Source organism: Falco punctatus (genome assembly GCF_963210335.1).
Source record: "Falco punctatus genome assembly, chromosome: 1".
NCBI lineage: Eukaryota > Metazoa > Chordata > Aves > Falconiformes > Falconidae > Falco > Falco punctatus.
The window spans coordinates 116,201,156-116,223,620 of NC_137580.1; positions in this window are offsets into that span (position 1 = coordinate 116,201,156).

Sequence of the window (22,465 nt, forward strand, 5' to 3'; positions counted from 1 at the left end):
ACAGCACTGCTACTTAGAGCTGGCAGGAGCAGACATCCTCCAGAATTAAAAGATCTGACCTATTACAAAAGATGTGTTTTCATTTTTGACAGTCAAAACCAAGACAAAAACATCGGCCCAAATTTACTGAAAACTAGGTCTAAAAACAGTTAAGGCAAGCACTTATTTTGCTTGCTACTGTTCTGCTTCCAGTCATTTTTTACAAGAGGGGAGAAAAAAAAAAAAAAAAGAGAGAGAGAAAAGCCAAAAGCCTAAACCTCACTCAATTTTCAATTCCAGGAAAAAAAATCTTAGTTTCTTAATCAGATCTTTCCATCATAAAAAAAATGTTAGGCACTTTACAATGAACCAACACATGAATCAGGGCATAACCTCTCAGATCACCCAAACAGCTTCCCTAAACACATCTGATTTGTGATGCTTCCACTTCTAAACTCCATCCATTACTCGGAGATGGGCAGCTCTCTTCCATGGGCAGCAAATGAGGGCATCACCTTGCTGGTGTCCTCTGTGCTGTGACGAAGGGGTCAGGGGACAGTAATGGCTCAGGGCACCACTTGGTTACCCCACCCGTGGAAGGGACAGCCTCAGAACACAATGGGCTCTTCTCAAGGGAAAAGAACAAATTATTTCATGGAGAAGAGTCAACGTCTCCTCCAAGACACAGAGCACCAAACCTTTGACCCTCCAGGTCACCTTTCAAAGCCTTGCGCCAGGAGGTGTTGAATGCCATTGCCAGGAGCCATCTCCACGCACGGGTGAGTGGTGACCTGGCTCTAGCTCACAGCTGCGCTGGTGACCATGTTCAAGGATGACACTGGTGCAGCGGAGACGAGCCCAGTCACACCCAGTGCTGCAACACTAGCGAACACGTGCAGCCATGGGGACCCAGCGGACGGCTGTGCCCAGTGGCTGCCTCCAGGGACATCCAGCAGGAAAGAGCAAAGAGGTATTTCGCTTCCTTCTTTCCTAAAAAACTTTCTGTATACACCCACACGTGAATGAAGTCAGAGCCTGTCAGGGCTGTTGACAGATACTGATCCCACCCTGATTTAGGTCCTCGGCACTTTTAAGGAAGCTCCCGTGGCAACTTTAGGTTCCCAAATGTCATTTCAAAACAAAGACATGGGAAGGAGGTTTCCAGAGGCAACTGTGCCATACAGACACCTGGTTACTACTGAAAGACTGCGGGATTTGGGCACATTGCCATCTTGAGCGTCCACGAATCCTTCCAGCTGAGCAGCCTGCAGGCACCTGCTCTAAAACACGTGGCTTTTCTGTCATCTCAGGCCTCATGGAAAACCCAACAGGAGTTTGGTACCTTTTTGCTTCCAGCTCTCTGAACATCAGCAGTGCTCCATCTCTTCATAGTCACCTTCGGTGAGACAGCTTTTGAAAAACCTGAGGCCATTTTCAAGTCAGGCTTGCAAATCCCAAAAGGCATCGATTTGCAGCACTGGCCTCCCAAATCTGTTTACAGCCATGCAAATCACTTTATAGTGAGACTGAGACCATGGGAAGAGTTTTTTCCCATCTCCTCCCCAGCAGTCCCAGAGCATTCCTTCCCTCTGCCCCGCATCAGCTCTGCTGGGACAGGCAGGGTCTGTCCTCCTGCCCTGCAGACTGAGAACTGTCACCTCACATTGCTGAAAGCATTGCTTACTACTGCCACCATGGACTGAAACAAGAGGAAGAAGAAGAAAGTTCAGAAGAAGCCTGAAAGTAAAGAATAATTTAGCATATTATGGAGATGAAACAAAAAAATCCAATCGGTTTAAAACCAGATGAGTTGCAAAGGGGGAAAACTAACCAGGTAAACAGGGAGTGTGTGAGGGCTAGGAGGAGGGGGGAGATGTCCCTGCTCACTACTGGAGGTGATTTAAATGGAACAAGAAGACAGCAGAGGCTGAGACAGAAAAGCATATATCTGAGCCAGGCCCTTTAAGAACAGTTGCAATTGAAGTGGAAGAATTAAGAGCACAGCAGCTGAGGGCTGGAATAAGATTGATTTAAGACTAGATACAATTTAAAGCAAGGCAGAGGTGGCAGCAGAGTCTGGAATGAAATCAATTTGCACCAAGATGCGATTTAGACTGATGAACTCGCGATGTGAGAAGGGGGGGGGGGGGGGGGGGAGGAGTGAAAAGGGGGATGGGGAGTCAGCAGCTTCAGGGGAGATGTGGTATGAACCTGCTGCTAAGGTGCTAGGGAGGGCTCCGGTGGGTCTGGGTGCTGCTTTTGCTGGAGGACAAAGGGCTGGTCCTGGAAATGTGCCCAGAGCTAAAATCTGTCTTGGCGTCTCTTACATGCCAGCCTGCAAGGACTATCTGCCCTCGTGAACTTGAACAGGCACAAAAGGATGGTGTTTAGCTAATCCCTATTGGCCTGGTGATGCCTAAAGTGTTCCTTATCCTAAACTATAATTATCATTTAATAGCGATACAGGACTCTAAGAGCATTGATGTGTGTGAGATGAGTGAACTTGGGCAAGCCACCAAGAAAGCTGCTGTTCAGGGAGCCCAGCACCCAGCAGAGCAGGTCACAGCTTTCCCAAAGGTCTTTTCTAAAATCAGGGGGGTTGATAGGACCTTGCTTAATTATTTTTAGATGAGGACTCAGCTGAACATGTTTGCAAAGACCTAATTTTGAGGTTCCTTTAGAAACAAAGAAGTGTGCAGGCGCTGTGGAGGGACTAATTTTTACCACTTATCTCTACTCACCATTGCCACTCCTATGCCAATGTTTGCCCACATGGAGGGGAGTACTAGAAGGACTGAATTGAATGAAGATTTAGTGGCTTTCCAGGCAAGCTGAAAAATCCCTGCAATTCAACATGAGGCTCAACTATGTTTTCTGAGCTGCTGAGAGATGGCTTCTGCATGTAGCTGGCTGCATTCTTGCTGCAAAGCTGCCAGTTGCTTTTGGGGAGCTGTGGGGCAGCCAGTCCTGTCTGCACCAGCCAGTCCCACCTCCGGACCATTCCCACCTCACCACCCCTGGTGTCGCTTCACTGGGTGGGATGCACGCTGGCTGGCTGCTCTCGGTGCTTTCTGAGCACCGACAGCAGGTTTGGCAGAGGCCACCACAGATAGAAACTCAGGGAGCGGGTCTGGACACAGCACTGGAGCACATCCATGCTACTGCTTCACCTGCTTGATGCCAGGTGGGAGCACACCCTGGGGTCTTCCTTGCGTGATAGAGGCTGGGTGCTGTTGGGCTCATAGCTAATGCTGTGAGGAAGGTCTCTACATTCCTGGGATAGGTAGGAAGCCATTGGGCACAGGGCACCTTGTGTTTGCAACAGCCTGAACCCCCAGAGGCTTTTGCATTACCTGAATCAAAATACGCTCAGAAACACCAGTGGATTTGCGAGGGACCAGGGGAGGCAGGATTCAGGCTCTGGTTGCATGATATTGAATGTCTTTGCTTAAAAATTCAAGCCAGTCTCTCACATCACCATAAATCTGGAAGGTGCCATTGGAATCTGCACTGGTGCAGAGGTGTAAAAGGAGCCTGGCTAGACACAGGTACTGCGTGTGGAACAGCAACAGGCCACCTGGGATGAGATGACTTGGATCCAGCGGATACGAGGAGAAAGAGACCCTTGTTCTGCCCTTCCCATGGCGCCTCCCAGGGCTTCCCACCTGCTGAAAACAGCTGAAAGGTCTGACCCCCCTCGTACTAACATAGGGATAAATCAGGAGCATCCTCACCTTCAAGCCAATGAAGAAGGAGCCTTAGAAAATGGATTGTGCCTACTCTTTCTTGCCAGAAATTTTCTGGATTTGTCCTTTCCTTTCCTGCTCCCATTAACAGAGGGGGGAAAGGAGGAATATGTGCTTCCTCATTTATCTCCCATGGTGATTTCTTTTTATGTATACACTCCAGAATTTTCTTTCCTAGTTCCTATTGATTTTGTTGGGTATGCTTTTTGGATTTGTGGGGGCTTTTTTTGGTTTGGTTTTTGTTTTTTTTTTTTGCTGAGGCCGTAACAGTTCCAGGGTGGCAAAAGGGGAGCTATGCATGACAGAATAATTGTGGTGCTTTAGAAGGTCCCTCTGTACAGCGTGTCTGCAAGCAGGAAGCTGCGTGGGTGTATAATGTACAGGAGATGCCCTGTAAATAAAGCAGGGGATTGCCTGGAGGAAGAACAGGGAACAACAAAGGCTGCACAGAACAAAGTGGCTGCAGAACATAATGTACTGAACCTTAAGCTCAGCAGAGAAGGGACTGGGTGTTTAAAAAAAAAAAAAGAAAAAAGAAAAAGAAAAAGACAAAGAAAACTCAATGCCTTAGGGAGGGGAGATGTTTACATTGCTAAGTCTTTTTTGGAATCAGAAAAATTTATTTTAAGTCAAGGAAAGAATAATTACTGGTCCATGTAAATGCTCACTGGGTAATCTGGATGTAGTTCAGAAAGAGCAGCGGATGCTGTGTGTTATTCTTGTCAAGGTACAAATTTATCCCCTCCATGTGCATTTCAACCAACAACGCTACAATTAAATGAATGGATTGGTGGCAGTGGAGGGGAAGGAGGTACATACTGGCCTTTCCACAGGGAGGCAAACACTCAGATAAGTACTGTATGTTATAAACTTTATCCCCCAGGTCAGTGGAAGTTTTTGGACCCTGGTAATAAGAGACGCTATCTCTTACCTCCATGTTATTCATTGTGATTTCATTTGGGCAAACAGGCCAGGCAGCTTCCAGGCCAACATGAGCTTTGGTGGGGAGCATCCCTCTCGCTGCTCTAGGGGGACAGCAGTGCCCCCTCAATGGCAGCGTGACTGGCTCCGAGGACTGATGTTGATGCACAACTCTGAGCAAGGCATCCTGGACCCCGGGGGATGAAACACACATCACATGGCAGATGTGTGGGACCTGGCCACTGGCATGTGAGAAAGGGAAGGTCTGTCTCATGCAGGAATGCCCAGCTAAGGTCAAGGCCAGCTTTTGTGCGAGGTGCCAAGCGTGGAGCAAGGAAAACCAATAAGGAGAGAAGAACTACAAGGGTGATGTTCAGGTTGGAGTCCCCATATCACCTTGATAGTTAGGGACTTCCGTGAGATGCTTCAGTTGGAGTCTGATACCTGAGGTTGCTTTTCCAGAAAGTCATCTAATTTTACCTTCCCTGCAGCTTTCTGCTGGGGAATGAGAACACAGCTGGACACGTCCTGTTTGTCCACGGCAATGCAATTGGACTCTTAAGTGTCTTAGAAGGTGACATGGATGGAAACAAAAACCAAGACAGTGCAAGTGCCATTTCTTTGGTATTGCAGTGTGTCAGCTGAGGAATAGAGCCTCTGCTTACTCAGACCCCACAGCTCAGTTCTTAAAGGAGCAGCAAACATTTCCTGGAGAAGGCAGAAAGACAGGCACTTTAGTGGTGGAAGGGACTAGCTGGTGCCCTTGGCCTCTCCCAGCCCACTGGTGCACAGCCCAGGAGCCGTGGAAAGGACACCCAGAAAGCTTCTCCCACTTCTCACCAGCTCCCCAAGGGTGGAGAAGAGATTTGTTCTAAAAAGATCCCATGCCTCAGGCTACCAAAAAAGCCATCCCATGTCTTTGCAGGGAGAAGGGTGATAAAGGTAGGACAGCAGTTTGCACAGCAGCCATGCCTGAAACGTGCTCCCCCGGGGCTGCGGGTGACTCTGCACACATGCATAAATACCCACTGTTTGACATAGCCCAACTCCAGTAAATCTATCACCAATCCATGAAGTCGCCGCGCCACTAAGTCTAATAGTCTAGACTAAACAGAAAAAAACACGGAGGAGTTTAGCCCTACATACTTCCCAAAGGATTAGCTGACTCTACAGCGGGTAGGTTTGAGCTAATGCAGATATATGGAGTGTAGCGCGAACAACTGGTGTCAGCCAGCAAAGCGTCCGTGTGGAGAGAGCACTGCCAGCTTCCCAGCCCAGACACTCCCTGCGGGATGGTGTTTGAGCGTATTCCTGAGATCACAGCTTGCTTTCATGGATGCTGGGAACATCCCTGTGCACGTGTGTGCACCCTCATCCCCTCACCCAGGCAAAGGCAGTCACCATCACACAGTTTATAGGGCAGCTGCATATAAACCTGGGTGATAGTTGTTGCATCAAGTTGATTCAATACCATCTCCATCCCTCCCCAGCATCCTGTAAATAAAAAAACCACACCTTTTTTCAGCCCTTTCATTATAAAACGTTCTGATTTTTTCAGGCCATCAGCTTTCTGTTGCCACATCTACTCTTCTCGCCTTTAGAAAGGTATTTAGCAAATTCAGCAGTGACATACAAAACTCTATTTCACAACCAGCCCCCCAGCCAGGGAGATTCACAGACTGACCACTTGCTGCTAAAGGTGAATCCTTCAAATTCTTGTTAAAAAAAAAAAAAAAAAAAAAAAGAAAAAAAAAGAAAAAAAGAAAGAAAAATGAAAACAAAGGAATTGCCTTACTCAGAAGGAAACAAGGATCGGTTCTCTCCCCTCCAGCAGGTTTAACCAACTGCTATCCTCTTCTTTTCAGCCAAACCACAACACTCCCCAGGACTCCCTAAAGTAGGATCTCCTCACCAAGGTCTGCGTGATCCACAGGTGGCCACATGCAGGGGTAGATAGCCTGCAGCTGTTGCCCAGCAGCCTGCCCCCGGCCGGGTGATTTCACTTAGCATCCTGATGAAGAAAGTGCAAAGTTGTCTGCAAGCAACTCTGGCAGCTGACAATATTGGGAGATTTCAGGTATTCCCCATCTTTGCTGGCTATTAGCAGATCAAACGTTTAATACCAGACTGCAGAGAGCAGCCGAAGAGCCCCAGGAACATCTGGAAATGGTAGAGCTCCAGCTCTGGGCTATCCCTGCCCAAATCCCAAGTGTCCTGGGGGAGCTGGCACTTGTTAGCATCTGGCAGGTTTGGGGTCCTTACCATTAACCATGTCTGGGGTCACCTTATTCCTCTAGTGCATCTCATTCTCTTTTCAGGACTTGCTTCAAGCATCCACTCCACTTTCAATACATTTTAAATTCACCCTAAAATGGTCACTCTTGAGACCAATCATAAAACATAGGTCTAACGTGTAAAGAAACCACCTCTGTCCCTCCACAGCAATCCAACACAGTTGCTCAAAAATTCCTGCCCACAAGCAAGCACCAGCAATGTGTGAAGGGCTCCATCTCCCTCGTGTCCTTCTTCTCAGCTTGTGACTGCAAAGCACTTTTCTTGTCCTTTGTCGTTAGCTTGATTTTGAACAGGCTGAGAATGAAAGAAAACCAGACATTTCCAGTACTTTTAAGCCCCATTTGGTCTGATTAAAGAAGTCTTTAAAAAAAGAGAAAGGAGGGGGAAAGCAATAACTTTTTAAAACTTGTCCTGAATGCAAAGGAAAATGGAGTCCACTGTATGAGTAATTCAGGATTAATTGTAGAATTACGTTATTCATGCAATACTGGTTGAGGGAAAGAATAAGCACTCCTGAAGTCATTAAAGAAAATCCCAGTAAAATATTACTTAGCTGATGTGTGTAGTCTTATTGGCTCTTAAGGGAATGCGTGCGGCAGAAATGTCCAATTTATAGCTCAGAGTCTGTCTATAAATATGTAGTCCAAAGCTACCTCTCCTTGTAGATCCAAGGAGGGGGGGGATGTTTATCTGCAGGATATTATGGCTGACCTAAGACCGTATTTCAGGAAAGCATCGCTATTCAGGAAAGCATGGGGCTCATAATTAAAGTCATTGAGATTGAACTGAGGGTGCAGACCACAAGCAGTTTCTTTCTTCTCCAACAGTTGCTTATTTGCCTGTGTGATATGTGAATTCAGGCCTAGTTTTTTTACACAAAAGTCGTGTAAAGATGTCTGAAAGTCATCCTGCTACAAGCATGACTACGGGGGCGGCATCATTGCACTGACAAAACTTCCCTCCTGGACCATCTCCCTGCAGCGGCAGCAGGGTTTCCTCGATCAGGCCACATTGTTTTAAGGATGGAGAAGGGACGTCTGATCTGCAGTGAAACTGGAAAGTAGCTTGGCTGTGTACAGGGCTGATTTCATCACAAGAAAGCAGCCCCTGGGGAGGTGGATGAAGGGAGATGAGCCCAGCCATGCTGCTTGGTGGTACCCCTGGGGTACCCTGCTGAGCAGGGCAAGGGCTGGGTGCTGCTGCTGCTGGGCTGGATCAGCAGTACGAACAGAAGTGCCCATCCTCCAGCCTTACCTCCACCCTCCTCTTCATGTGGCAGCAGATCCTTGTCCAGCTTTGTGGGGGAAAGGTCTAGTTCTGGCTACTCTCCTCCTCCTGCTGTTTCTCCTTACATTTGCCATCCGTGGTTTCTCCTCCTGATAGTTCCCACCACAGAGTTGTTGCCATATAAATAAATAGAAAAAGAAAATGGGAAACAGAAAAAGACAGTGCTTGCGGTACTATCAGGCAGAAATGATGTTTAATCTTAACCCTGGGGTGAAATCAAAAGAGTTTATCCCAGCACGACCCAGTGTCAGCAATGGTGCAAACAAGATCCCAAAAGCAAACGGCTACCGCAGCTGCAGACCGAGCTCCATGTGGGTGGGCACAGGCGGGTGATGGCCGGAGGAGCTCCCAGTGCTGAGCTCTGGACGGACGGGCACTGGTGGAGCGTGCAGGAGACCAGCCAGACCCACAGCCCTGGGGCACACGTGGGCAGTGCAGGGCAGAGGGCACAGCACCCGTCTGACTGCAAGTGAAAAGAAAATTCCTTGCAATCGGCCAGTCTCCTTTCAGTCCCAATATATCTTGACAAATTTGAGCATATTGAAAATATATTATGTCATGGTATGGAATGGATTTTAAACGCACCAATTGGCTCACTCTGTAACATTTTAAATACCTGTTAGAGTGCTGCCACATGGCCCGGCAGGGTGTAACTGTGGGTAATGAGATGAAATTGAGCAAAGGAAAATTAAGGCCAAATAACAGGAGCAAATTCCTCGAGAATGAGATCTCCCGTTCCCAGACTGCATCCAGGCTGGAGAGCCAGACAGGGACAGCTGAACTGTAGGAGGGCACTTCAGCATGCCCCGGTGCAGGGCATGCCCAGCCCAGCCCAGCATCCACTGCAGGGTCCTAATGAGGACAGTCAAGAGGGTCCCTGCACCAGCCCAGAGCTGGCTGAGCACAGCACTGTGTGCAGCACCCCAGGAAAAGCTGCATCTGGGACCCCATCATTTTACTGGCAACTCCCTTAAGTCCCAGTTCCTGCCTGCAAACCAGAGGCCAGGAGAACTTGATGCTTTTTCTTCAAGAAAGCCCTTCATCAGAGCATTTTGCAGGTAACGGTGGTGCTGTGTGAGGGCTGAGGAGAACTGGGGAAGATGAATGGTCTGTCTGAATGGGAAGTGACCCAAAAGGAGGTGCAGAAATGCCAGCAAACTACTTATAGGGCCTCACTTCTCTTTGCCAGTATGTCTGGGACCATCTGACTGTGAGGAGCTGGCCACATCCTGCAGTCTGGACCTCCATCCCCACCTGTAGCCATGGAGAAGATGGGCCAACCCTCAGGATTCAGCAACTAATAAAAAACTTGAGATCACAGGTCAAAAGCTGTGAAAGCAGCATGCTATGCACAGGCAGGCACATGTGCTATGTGGGCAACTTCAGGTCCTAAACCATTAGCCACCAACTTCTCCCATATCCCCCTTGGCTATCGCCCCACAGTCCCCTTCACCCAAGACCCACCACCACAGCAAGCAACATTTCTTACTGATGAGTTAGGGGCCCTGATGGAGCAGTTCTGTCCTTCCTCTGACTTCACACCTTTTTCTGCCAAAGCTTGTTTGTGCATTCCCAGGTGTAGGAGGGAACAGCCCATACCTAATTTCCGTTTGGGATTGACTCCTGGAGTCAATTTTAACAAACAGAGACACTTTTTCTGGGCTGCCATGGTACAGCCACAAAGCGTGACGGCATCTGGAGAAGGAACCCGTGTCCGGCAGAGATGGTGCAGGCAGTGGTACCCTGGGGTTTGCATCTCATCCAGCGATGCCGGAGTGAAACACGCACAAGCTGCTCAGGGCTTTTTTGGAGTGGGAACGTTGCCTCTAGGCCTGGACGGTGCTGAGTGGTTTCATCACCTGTTAAGCCCTTCTCAAAGCCCAGCCGTGTATTTTAATAAGCATTCCAGTTGTGTTATAGAAAACCTTTGTAAAAGGCTGGCCAGCTGCCTAGAAAATGACTGAATGAGGAACCTCTGTTTTCTGGCGGCGGAGTCATCAGTTACCTGGCTATCTTCGGCTGCTCCACTGCGTGTCATCGAAGGACAATTCATTCATTCATTCATTCACAGCAAACTCCATTAACCTCTCACGTGAGCTGAAAAGGTTCTGAATCTTGAAGATGCCCCATGAGTCTCTCCGTGACACCGGCTAATTATCTTCTCATTAACAACAACATTAGCATTCCATTTGATATATACAAGTTAATTTGTTAATTGCACTTTAATTACAAAGTTATTAAGAGCTCAGAGGCATTCAACAGAAGATTGCAATTAACACAAGCTGCAAAATTGCTCCCAGCAATTTGGAGATGTTATCGGAAACTGATTCTCTGTGTTCAACCAAAGATGGAAAAGAGGCAGGAGATTTATGGGCTGACATCACGAATTCCCTCTGCTCCCTCTGAAGATGCTTTCACTTGCACCCTGGGAAGCACCAGGAGCTGTCACATGGAGATACTCTTCATACAACTGATTTCTCTGGCTCCTGTTTCCAAAAGCTCCGCTCCTTGCTGCGCACCCAGCAGAGGAGGGAGGGAAGGAGGCACAAAGGAGGCACCCAGGGACTGAGTGGACTCAGTAACTCACATGAAGAATTTGGCATCTCACAGATCAGGCCTGCACGTAGACACGAACCTGCAGGTGATGCCTTCTGTTGTGGAAAGCCCACAGCGAGGTCTTGCTCCTCTCCAGTGTTGTATCATGCCTACACGTTACATCAGTTATCACCTGCAGTGCTGAGGATGCTGAGTACCTCCCAGCCACCCGCGCAGCAGAGTGACTCACTGCCCCATGCAGCTTCCTCACTCACCCTCTTCCCAGAGCTTCTGTGTCGGGGAAGGCTCTGTTTTGTCTTATTAAGTGTCCACACAGGTCGTGTCTGGGCAGGCAGCCTTGCACTGAGCACTGGGATGGGAAGTGGATGCCACGGATCTCCCACCAGGCAGCACCACGACTACAGAGGGGTCCCTGGGGGCTAAGCCTACATCCTGGTGATGCTCCTCCCAACCCCACGTGCACCGGCATCTCCTAGATAGGTTGCCTCCAAACTGCTGAGCTCTCGGTGACTGAGACCAAGATCCCCAAGCCTTGCAGCTACAATGATTAAAAAGAAAATAACCTGATGTAACCAGGCGTCATGCACCGTATAAAATTAAGGCTTTGTTTGCTCCTTCCTAACGTGCCGGTGCTCATGACTAATACCACGATCTGCCCTGTGCCTCCTGAAGAAAACCAGGCAGCGGAGGCTCCCCTGGGCTTGATGAGATTTCCCGTTCTCTTTTTCTTTCTTTCCATTTATCTGAAGTGTCTTACTGCAACGTCATTCTTTAGATTAGCTGTCAGATCTGCTGGAAAAATGCACCGGTGAATATGGCCATTATCCACCCAGCCAGGCAGACCAGAGCCCTGTCACTCCTGCATAAAAGGGGCACTGTGGATGGGAAAAAGCAGGACACTGGCTGTAGTCCGTGCCAAAACCCAGAAATAAATGATAAATAAGGAGGATTTACAAATGGATTTAAAATAAAATTTCACTTTCCTACTGGCCTTACTAATTGTGAATTTCTTAAGTGTTTTCATTTCTTACCTTATGAAACACTGTGAGTTATGAAATGCCAATGGCACTTTATTAAAAAGGCCCCAAAGAAATCTTCTAACTTCTTTGAAAAATAACTTGTAGGGAATGATCACCAGCCCAAGGATTAGGACACCCTAAAGAATGGGGAAAAAAAAAAAAAAGGAATTACATCCCTGCTAGAGAAATCTATAAAATAGTGCTCAGAAACCATGCAGATACAGAAAGGAATTTATTCCCTATAAATTATATATATGTAGGCTCATTTCTACAGATCCATATTATGCTCATTTCAGCTGGCCTCTACTCCTTTCATCCCGGTCTGGTTTTATTGCACTGTTACCTTTGGGAATCCATCCCACTTTTGCAATATAAAACACATCTCTGGAAGTACCGAGTTTTCCCCGCTCAGGCAGCCCCTGTCGTTACCCCTGGATCTGAGCAGTTTTCCTGTTACACACTTTTTGTTCGGACTCCCTCTGCCTTCAGCTTAACTCCACCGACACGCACCGGCTGAGGACCGGCTTGGTGAAAGCTGTTTTGCATCAGAGTAATTTACTTGATTTCATCCAACCTTACGTTTCATAGCCATCATCATCACTTTTCTCCTCAAGGTGACTCTCACCCACCTTTTCCTGGGGAAAAACTTAGGAGGATTTGGGGGATGACATGGCAAGTAAGGAAGTAAAAAAGATCCCCAGTTTTTTGGTCTGTCTTTCCCCATCTCTCTTACAGTCATTTCCTAACAGCCAGATCAAAGCTCAGTGAAGTGGGATAGGAAACTCAGCAGCCCGAATGGTGATGCCTAGGGAGAAGAATGCCAGCCTTGAAAATGCCGTTTTCCACACCATATTGCCCTCTTATACTTCTTTTAATGCATTGTTTGGCCTTGTTGGAGTAAGAGCAAGCTGTTCCAGGGTTTGTGTGCCAGCCAGGCAATGCTCACGCCCTGTGCTCTGTGGCTGCATGAACTCCCCGTGCAGCACGACCGACCACGCCACACAGCTAGGTGAGACTTCACGTCAGCACGATTCACACTGGAACACTTAAAGTCTGAGTTCCCTAGCAGCAAATCAAAACGTGTCAGCAAAAGTCACAACCCTAAATTAATTGTGCACAAACTGGAGAATTAAATAGCGATTCCCCCAGTTTGGCCCATGGTTAGAGAAGAAATAAAACAAATTATAAATACAACTTAGCTCATAAGCAGAACTTTAAGAAGAAGTCCTCTTATTCATTGCAGTGAAGCTACAGCTTCTTGAGCGCTGGTGGGCAGAGCAGAGGGAAAGCTGTTCCCAGAGGGAAGGGCTCCGTTACTTTTGCTTTGCATTTCACCGTGCCAAAGAATTCTCATTCCAACCAGTATGAAGTTGTCAAAGCTGGAAATAATATAAGAGAAAAAGAAAACTGCTTTGAAAAAGAGCTAATTCCAGCAGAATAGTGTCTTTGATGAATTAAAAACTCTTCTTGCACTCACCAAATGTTTCTATCCAAAGGAGGGGAAAAAATATTCTCAAAATTATGATGTTTCCAAGAATCATCTAGGCCTCCATGGACAGGTGCTCACTGCTTTTAACAAAAACTGGGGTGAAAATGTAAGGAAACAAGAGGCCAGAGGCGTTCCTGGACCTCTGCTCGGTAAAGCTGTAACCATCACATGCTGAGGACATTCTGTTCCTCTGCCACAGGCAAGTCTCCTTGCAGGCAGCCTGATAGATGGGGTAGGATGGGATAGGATGGGATATTTCAGTTGTAAGGGACCTATAATGATCATCTAGTCCAACTGCCTGACCACTTCAGGGCAGATATAAATAGAAAAGAAAGGACACTGAAGAAAATTCAAAATAGGAGGAAGAAAGGGGTAGTTCAGAATGAGAGGTGACCAAAGGGAAGGACTGCATGGAGTTGGTGGGAGATAACTGGGGGATCCTACACCTAGGGAAGGGGAAAGAGGCCCATACAGATACCCCCTCCCCTTTCTTCAGCTCACCAGACATGCTGCCACGCTGTGGGAAGGGAGCGTGTGTGTCGGGGAACCCTAGGATGGAGCATGGCCCTAAACACGATGGGGTGAAGCAAGAAATAATGGGATGATGGAGGATGCCAAAAGCCTCTGGTGTGGAGAGGACAAAATTCTGAGGACAGAAGGAAGGTAAGGCACCAGCATGGAGGAAGGGATGGGAGGATGCTGAAGGGGTCAGAGGCTGGCATGCATGGAGGTAGATGGGGAGAGCATGATGTGCGAGCAAGCCTTTGGGATCAGCGTCTTGGGAAAATTAATTTCTTTAATTAGAGTATTCAGCAGGAAACTGAGACCAGCCTTTTCACACTGGCACCTCTGCAAGGCTGGGAGCTCCTCAGCCTCGTCCATACCTGGGTGTCTCTGTAAAACGTTGAAGCACAGTGGCAAAACATGTTGCTCTCACGCCTTCCCTTGGATTCTGCAGTGGGCAAACAGCTGTCAGGCACCAGGACTCTATTCACACTAAATATTAAGTCTGTGCCCCAGACTTCCCACGTGCTGGCTGGGAAAAATAGTGCCAGTGTGAACTTGTTTGGCATCATCTCTGGAGGCTGCATTTGAGACTCCAGGAAATAAAAAAAAACCCAACAACACCCAGCCCAGAAACTGGCAAAACTTGTGGGTTTTCAGGGGAGATTTAAAGACAACCTCAGGTACACAAGCAGTTCTCAGGAAAAAGGCATGGGAGTGAGTAAACCTGAGAGAAGTCAGGATTTGAAGCAAGTGGTACGAAACTCGGTGCCCAGTCTGTCAGCTGGACCTAGTCAAAACCTTCAATTGAAAGCACTTTTAAATCAAAAATCATTTGATCCAGTGGAAATGCTCATCCTGATGATGTTCTGAGGGTTTTTTATCACAGCACAAATCTTTCAGGACTTCAACAGTTGAAAAATGAAATATGCCTACCAATCAAAAGAAAAAAATCAGTAAAACTCTTTTATTTTGACCATGCAGCTAATTCTCTTCTATTTGAATTGCCAAAAAACTGCTTGAAGTGTTAACCTGTCAGTTGTCAATACCCAGAAATACTTGTTTTCTAGCATTTAGACAAAAGCCAACTAATTTTATTTACAATTTATTAACTTCCCGCCCCCCCCCTTCCCCCCACCTCGAAACTGCCTTCATCTCATCTATTCTGAATTGAGCTGGGGTGAGCTGCTTGAGACTCCAATGGCTTTAATATTTATTATTTGCAGAGGGCAGCAGCTAGGATGGAGCAGATCCTTCCTACACACCCGGGGACATTCAAGTAGGCAGAAATGTATGTGCAACATGGCTTTGTTCATAGCAAAAAGCAGGACAGAAGTGGCTCTTTTGGGTGAATGGCATTGACAGGACAGAAGCCATCGACACAGGCTTAGGGGGGCTGTATGCAGGAGATCGGGAACAAAGACCCCCTCGCTGTCAGTGCTTGGAAACCTGGGTAGGATGGCTGGACACATGAGGATGGTTTGCTGATTTTCAGCACAGAGATGAAACTACTGACCCTGCTGCTGTCTGGCCTAAATAAAATCAAATAATCAACGTCACATGAAACGTCACCAGAAAGTAGGAAACAAGGGTAAGCATTTGCAGCACTGACTCAGTGCTGAGAGACCCTGGATCAAGCCCACAGACCGAACCAGCCAAAGGAGAGAGCTGAAACGACCCCCTCAGATCCCAAAAGGTGCCCCATGTGTTCAGCCCCCATGAGGTCTCTTCTGCTATTCCAGCAAAATTAAAAAAATTGAAAAGTTTTTTCAAGGCCAGCTAAATTCCCATGACAGTTTCTGCTTCGGTGAAAAAGCAAGCTTGCCATCTCCACCCTGGCCCTCTGCAGAGAAGCAGGCTTGTGGTCTCACCTCTGGATCATATGGAGTCAGCAGGAGCCTTCACCTGCCGAAGGACAGGACCACACTGGGCTGATGGAGACCATCAGGGCCAGACCGCCACCATGGAGGCTCTTGGGGTGGTCTCCTGTAAAAAGGCAGATGAGAATCTCTTGCCTCCTCCAAACAAGCTCTGCAGTGGCCAGCCAGCCCTGCTGCTTTTATTTTGGCTGAACCAGCTTTCCAAAATCCAGCCACGTGAGCATCTTGTCCTATCCGCGAGACCCTCTCCTGCCACTGATGCCCTGCTCTCCCACTCCCCCCACTCTCCCAGCAGGAGATGGGGAATGGCCAGCCCAAGCAGGAGCTGCTGATGGGAGCTGCTTCCCGGGGAGGGAGCATCCCACAGCCCGGCCAAGCTCCCTGCTCCCCACGCAGGGCTGGCGGAGGAATGTGGTTGAAAGCCAAAGAGTTGTCAGGCTCTCCCGCTGCAGATTTGCCAGGAGGTCTATAAAAATGTCATTGTCTCTCAGCTGCTGGTGATTATATTCCCCTTTACTATGGCTGCTGGTAATATGTATGTGTATATATAAGGGGGGATATCATTTCTGCACAGTGCTGGCCTCCCCCTGGCCTTTTTCAAACAATAATAGACTAAATATAAAGAGACAGAAGCCGTTACTTGGCTCTTTGACCGGTGCCAAGGAAAATGAATAATTAAGAGTGTATTACTTGCAATGAATTTATACTGATGCTTTTAAGTTAGGACCCACTAAGATCCTTTTTAAAATACATCATTCCCCCTTCATCTTTCATACAGAGTTCATATTCCAACCTAATACTTTATAGCAGCTACTGTTTAGATCTGAGTTAAAAGAAAGGCAGGCTTTAGGTTTCCATTACTAGCCAGAAAAAGAGCTTGGGCGTAAAGGAACGAGGCAGTTAATCTGTTAGGTCTGTGTTCTACCTGCCTGCAACTTCACATCTCATCAGCCAGAAAAGGTCACTCGGGGATCTTCAGTGCAAGTTGCCAGAAATGTGGTTCTCAAGAGAGAAAGAACAGACACCACCACCACCACCATCCCCCACCACCACCACCACCATCCCCCCCACAAAGCTCACTTACACCGATGCTGGTCCCAAACACGAAGGTGCTGGGGAGCAGCTGGTCCCAGGGGAATCCACAGAGACAATGAGCTCAACTGACTTTTTTTTTTTTCTTTTTTGGGGGGAGCATCTCAGTGTGAATTCAGTGAGATTTAAAAAAGAAATGGTACATCACTCTCTGCTCTATACCCAGTCAAGGTTACTACTGGGCAAAGCCTGGCAACAGAGGGGGACTGTCCCTGTGCCCTTGCTGCTGGAAGCCCGAGCCTGTGGCATGCCAGTCTAGCAGCCTGGAAAAGGGTTTGATGGCTGGGGAACCCCGGGGGACCTTGTTTAGTGAAGGGTTGCAATCTTTGGGGCCACCCATTTGGAACCAACACAGAATTAATTTCTCAAGGGGAGAAATCGGTGCTGTGTATTAAGGAAAAAAATAACACCCTCTGCCACCTTCCCCTAATTGCATGGCCAGATGAGGATTTGGTAGGCAGCTGTCTGGTGTGGGAAGCTTTGTGATGTGAAACAGATGACAGCAAAGGACCAACAGCGAGAGGTTTAGGATGCTCTGTTTACAGAGCTTATTCAAGAAAAGACCGGAGAAGCGACTCGATCACAAAACCTGCAGAGAAGGCTCTGAAACCAAGAGGCAAGGATGCAGCAAGGGTTAGTGGCTGTCAACCAGAAGTTAAACAAAACTGTCTGGAAATGAGTGCAGATTCAGAAAACTTGGCTGCCTTTACACATGCGTTCAGTCCCACATGAGCACCTTAACAGAGAAGTAATTTGTGGGAATCTCGGACCTGAATTATGCAGAAGGTCAGACTGGATCATCCCTGGGGTCCCTTCTGGCCTTGCAAAAGGTTTTTGCAAAGTGGGTTTTTGCAAAAGGCACCTGGTGGGGTCTATTCCAAATGCGAGAACCCAGCTGTAAGGTCTGCAATCAGTGCCAAAAACACAGGGCAAACACATAGACGCCGGTGGCAATATAAAACCAAGGCCTGAAGCTCTGTCCAGCTGACTGCTGGGCACTGACGCTATGCCAGTAAGGATACCTGACCGCTCCGGCAGGGAGTGCCGCACGCCTTCCCAAACTCACGTTTGCCCAGGCTGGTGAAGGTATAGAAAAAGACTGTGGGAAGTGCAAAAAGGACTGAAAAGTCCCTTTTTCACAGGCAGTTCAGCAGCAGCCCCTTGTGATTGGCGTGCTGCGGTGCAGTTATAAAGCTGGAACTGCCATGAACCACGCGCCCTTCATGGTAATTCTCCGGGTAACACCCTGGCAGTGCTCTGAGAAGGCACACGAAAATACTTGTCGTTAGAGGAAGCCACAGAAAGCTGTAAAGTGACGGTGGATTTGTCCCCAACAGTTTGCAAGACCTGAGTTAATACATCTTCACGTGATCCAAAAATCCTTCCCAAATTTTCCTAATGAAGAGACCACTCTGCCACTGAAACTCGTACTTCCAAATGTGAGGTGACTTAGCTTACAGAAATGATAAAGAAAACACAAATTACATCAGCTCTTCCAGAAGAGCAATAAAATAGTTCCAAATTACGTTTGTTTTCATTTGAAGAAACATTTGTGGAGCATCGTAGGTGTCCACCAGAGATCTCCCACTCACAGCTGCTTTTTGGCAGCTCCATTACAGCAGCCAGCAAGTTGTTACGTTTAATGAATCTGTAAGTCCAGTAGGTCTCATGAATCAAAGGTTTCTCATGAATCAGTCTCTTGCTGGAAAACACAAGCTCGTTAAGCCTCCAAACGTTCTATCTAAAACATCTCCCCTTTGAAAGACCTCTCATTGAGGTTTCTTTCTTTCCATTCAGCTCCATCTTTCTCTCGTCTCCATTCAGCACTGGGGAGTGCCTGAAGCGGCGTGACGCTTCCCATGCCATGGAGTGGGCAGGTCTAACCTACATTGTTCTTATTTTTTGCCATCGTCCGAAGGAGAATCTGTCATGCAAGAAGCCGGGCAAAGAGGGGTGTCACGCCTACGTGGGACACTGGTAAGAACAGGGGACTAAAAAGGACACATCTGGGTTTGATACTAGCTAAGTGCCGTTTAAAAATGTGGATCTCCCTGTAGCTCAGTTTTCCCTGATGAAAATAGTTGAAAAAAGGAAAAACTTCAGCCAGACTCTCCTGCAGCCTAAACTGCACTGAAGGTCTTTGCTCTTCAGGTCCCACAAACATCTGAGGTATCATCTGTGCCCTGGAGGGATGTGGATACTGGCTCAACCTCCCCAGAAAGTGGTGCTTAGAATGAACCCTCTCCTCATCCCCTCATCTCCATCATCACAAAGTGATCTTATGGATCTTGACCTCCCCTCAGCATCAGCAGAGCAGCGGGTAACGCAGGGAAAGTGAGCCCCTTGCTGCTCAGAGCCCCAGACCGACCAAGGGGAAAGCATGCCCCGGGTATAAACACCACGCTGCTCAACTCCAACAGTTGCAGATTCATTATTTTTTTTCCCCCAAAACAACTTTGTAATAAATAAGACCTTAAACTGAAATTGCTCTTTAGAGAAAGGCATTTCCACTGGGCGAGCTCGACACACAGGAGCAGTATTTGCAGACACTCGATGCCTCTGATCCCAGAGGCGTTAACCACACGACCGGTACCCAGGCGATTTCAAATTTCTATTTGAATATTCCTACAAGTGCCACTCCTGAGCTGATTTAACACTGTGGCTGTGGTGTCTAATAGCTCTCCAGTGATTAATAACCGCCATTTGTTCAAAGCTAACAGCCCCAGTGTGACAGTAACAGATAAATTAGCAACATTAAAAATATGCTAAAGAAAACATTTATGTACTGGATCAGTGTAGTATGTGATAGTAATACACATCAGTTGTGCCAATAATGAGCTATTAATGATGAGTGCTATATGTGTAAGCAATTTTTGCCCGGTTCTCCTGTTATCGTTCTGACATTGTTCATATTGAGCTTGATGAGATGGGCTAGTTCTTATGGACGTTAATGTTTTTTATGTGCTCAGGCATGAATATTGCAAGCAGATGGTGGGAGGAGCAAGAAGAAGGTATTGCATTGTATCCCTATCAGTTCCGTTTGTCACGGAGGATTCAATGTGCCAAGTAATATTTGGGCATAAATTATAAGGCTGTTTACCAAATTACATCCCCAGCATTAGATGTCACGCAAAACATTTTAATAATGCAAATTAAAATTCTTCTGTTCAACAGATCCCAAGATGCTACGCTTGCCTACCAGAAATCACTGCAGCACACTGCTGCCTGCGGGGGTGGCCAGCAGCCGGATGAGAGGGGTCAAGCCCACACCCTGCATGGCAGCCCGGCTCCCAGCCAGGTTCCAGCCCAGAGAAAAGTGATTTAACCAAAGGTCTGATGGAAGCCTGAAGCTGGCCTGAGCCACATCCTCAGGGCAGGCTGAGGAGAGCAATCTGACACATCTCCACTTGATCATGTGGAGCCTGCGGAAATAATCCCAGGGCATCACAGCACCCATCGGGCCAAAAAACCTGCCAGTGCAACTGGGTGCACCTTTGTGTTGTGGATTATTCTCTGCTCATGACCCCAAAGGAGAACATCAGATTATTGTGTTCCGTTCAGCTGCTGAAGCAAGAAAGGAAGGTCCTTTTGCCGAAATTACACAATGCGATACCAAGCCCCGGTAAAAACTGGTGTATTGTTAGGATGGATTGGCTTTTCTTTCTTTTGTTTCCACCACTGGCATTCAGGTGCATGCCACGGGACAGCACAATCTACAGTTTTCCCTGTACCTAGAATTATATGTAATTATAGGTACATACATATATAGGTACATATATATAAAAATAAATAAAAAAAACCCAACATGCAATAGATGCTGCTGGATGTCTCTGTTTTGGTGGGAGCAAACTATTGTCAATATTCCTGAGCAAACCTTGCAAGGCAAGCATAAAACCTGAGATTTCGGACTCAGCAATAGAAAACCTTGAAAACAGTCCAAACCCTGTTCCAGATCCGTACGTACAGGCTCCAACCACGCAAGCAAGGGCTGCTGGTGTAGTCTGAGAGCAAAATCTACCTGTGATGTGAATTCTGCGTGGCATCTCAGGAGACGTGTCTCCAAAGGGCTCCAGGTACGGGACCATGCTGTCAGCACACCCGGGCGTGCGGCAGCTGGATGCGGAGGCTGTGCTGACGGATCCCTGATCTCATTGTTTTGAGCAAGTTGTTATAGAGAGTTCAGCCTCCGCTCGACGGGCACATTGCAACTGAGATATTCATGAGAGAACTATTTATCTCTCTTGTCAAAAAGTAATGGACCAGGATGATTATGCTTGTTTAATTCCATCTAAACACTGCTTCCAAGTTAGGTCTTGCTTTAGGTGTTTGTTTAAACACTCCCATTTTCCATTTTGAAATTTTTTTGGGGAAAAAAAAAACAACAGACCATTTTCAACCATAAGCTTCCCAAGTAGCTGATAACGCATTTCTTATTTAAGAAAAAATAATTATTTTCGTGAAAAATTTCCAACTACCTTTTACTTGGGATGTTCTCCTCCTTGGGTCTCTGGTGGCTTTTGCAAGGGAAGGACTCAGCCTGGGCTGGGAGGAGCACAGCCTGCAGCCCATCCGCATCACCGCTGTCGAATGGAGCCACCTGCTCCCGCTCACCCACCGTGAGCCTCGCCAACCCAACCATGAGTGAGCTCATGGGACAACCATCCCACCTCGAGCATGACCTCACGGCTTAACAGCTCCTTGGCTCCAGCACGTGGGAAAATGTGAGCGCTTCCCTCTGCTCCTCAGTCACAGTTCTCAGTCTTGCCCAGGAGCCCAAACCACCCCTGAGGACTACCCAGGAAGCAACATGGTCTAGTGAACAGAGGCAAAGACCTTCACCTGGGTTTGCTGTGATTTATACCAAGGAGCTTCCTAACTCAAGCCCTAATTCTCCCACCTGGTTGCAGCAGAAGCTTCCCCACACAGGCTTGGCAGCCCTGCCCTGCACAGCACCTCGGTACTGCTATTTACAGACACGGCTGGTTGTCATTGCCTGTTCCGAGGCTGTTTCTGCAGAGACACGGAGGTGTCACCTGAACCTCACTCTTGAGTCACACAATCTAAAACCTGGGACCTGCTGCCCCACAAACACCAGCTTGCAGCCCTGGAGCAGCAGAGGAATATCAATGAGTCACCTCAGGGTCAATGCTTGCATCCTTTTTATAAACTCATACAAGCAGGAGAATCATATTTAAGGAGATCTGATTTGAGGCAGAAAAAGGCAAGGAAATACATTTACCTAAGGAGAGAGCATGGGAACAACAGGCCAAACGCTGGCTGAGCAAATGAACACTTTCAAATTACTGTGCTATGTAATATTAGTCCTGCAAACATGGGTGGATTTTTTTTTCTTCTCAATTACATGACTCCCGAGTCTCTTCAAAACCGGTGGTGCTGCAGCTTTGCTTTCCATCTAGGGTTTCTGCCCACAGTCCAGCAGGTCGAGACATCGCGGTGTGCCAGCAGCTTGGAGCTACCCAGCAAACCTGCAGCCCCCCACCCCCGCCCAGGCTGAGAGGGGATGCCCTGATGCCCTGTGATTCAGCACCTCTCTTTGCTGTCGTGCAAAGCTGCCATCTGCTCCCATATTGCACACCACCCCAGGCTGTTTGCATGCAGTAGGAACAGGTCAAGCTTTTTTTTTTTGTACCCCCTTGGGCAATGCATCCCTGCAAGTCCTGAGCTGCAGGGAGCTTC